General features: G+C 41.8%; 1 pseudogene; it reads left to right on the forward strand.

Moving 5' to 3' along the window:
• Positions 1–260: 260 nt before the first annotated feature.
• LOC124100587 (mitochondrial nicotinamide adenine dinucleotide transporter SLC25A51-like) lies at positions 261–1,211 on the forward strand (annotated as a pseudogene).
• The last annotated feature ends 363 nt before the right edge of the window (positions 1,212–1,574 follow it).

Here is a 1,574-nt window from a genome sequence, read left to right on the forward strand (position 1 = left end):
ACAGGGCCTGTGCGGGCTCTGGCTCACAGGCTCACACGCAGGGGTCCTGTGGGCCGGTGGCTCAGGGCATAGGGCCTGGAGCCCACAGCCATGGAAATCCAGTTATCAAAGTTGACTCCAGAAGAAAGAACCTGACAAACCAGTAACAATGGAAGAAATTGGGAAAGTTGCCAAAAAGCTATCATCTCTTACACCACCAGGCTCAGCTGGTGTCACAGGCTTAAAAATTTCCTTCATGAAGAAGAAAGACCTTAAGCAACATGATGGATTCAGAAGCTCATGATAAGAGGCCACCAATCTTTACATCTTCAAAACAAGACATCTCACCGCACATTACAAATGTTGGTGAGATGAAGCATTGCTTGTGTGGCTGCTGCGCAGCTTTCAACAACATAGCCATCACGTTTTTCATTCTGAAGATCTTTTTTCCACATCAGCTCTATGGAATCAAAACCTGGGATGCAGTGCTTCAGTTGAGGAGGGATGGATTTAGAGAGTTATATCATGGAATCCCTCCACCATTAATGCAGAAAACAACCAACCTGGCACTTACATTTGGTCTGAATGAGGATTTGTCTTGCCTTGTCCTTTTAAAAGCATGTCAATATCCTAAGTTTGCAATCTGTGGTGTTGCGGCAGTATTTGCAGGGACAACAGAAGCTATTTTCACTCCATTGGAAAGAGTTCAGACATTGCTTCAAGATCACAAGCATCATGACAAGTTCAGAATCACTTGTCAGGCTTTCAGAGCACTGAAATACCATGGAATTGGAGAGTATTATCAAGATTTGGCGCCCATTCTTTTTCGAAATTGATTCAACAACGTCCTTTTCTTTGGTCTTCGCGGTCCCATTAAGGAGCACCTGTCTACTGCAATGACTCACAGTGCTCATTTGGTCAGTGACTTTGTCTGAGGGGGTCTACTGGGTGCCATGTTGGGATTCTTGTTTTTTTCCAGTTAATGTAAAAACTCGCATACAGTCAGATTGGTGGAGAATTTCAGTCTTTCCCCAAGATTTTCAAAACAATCTACCTAGAACAGAACAGAAAACTGAAATCTTTTTAGAAGTGCCCATTTGAATTACCATCCATCTCTCATCTCTTGGGGGATAATCAACGCTACTTATGAGTTCTTGTTAAAGGTTATATGAGAAAAGTCGTTGGTGAAGTGTCATGTATTAACTAAATTGACCTAAGAACGTAGTTTGGTCTTATTCCTAACTGGCTCAGATATAAGTTGGTCACTAAGTCCAGGCTGGATGAATTATGGGCAAAGTTAATTTCCTTAAGCCTCAACAACAAAAATAAAAACAATAAAAAGTTTTAGCGGGAATATTTTTTTAAAAAAAGTGATCACATAGCTTAAATTGGCACCCCGACACTCAACAACAAAGCATAAAGTACCATGCTGGTTTGAGAGGTTTCTCATGCACAAGTCAGAAGAAATTCAAGCTTGCAGAAAACATGCTAATTAAAATGTGAAGTATGTCCCACTACACAAGCTCTCCACACCAGCAGGGTGACATGGACTGTTACCAAGTCCTAACTGTAGGGCAGGGGAAGATTCAAAGACA

This window comes from Marmota monax, unplaced genomic scaffold (assembly GCF_021218885.2).
Source record: "Marmota monax isolate L192 unplaced genomic scaffold, Marmota_monax_Labrador192_F-V1.1 WCK01_AAM20220418_F8-fsc00130, whole genome shotgun sequence".
In the NCBI taxonomy this organism is placed as follows: Eukaryota; Metazoa; Chordata; class Mammalia; order Rodentia; family Sciuridae; genus Marmota; species Marmota monax.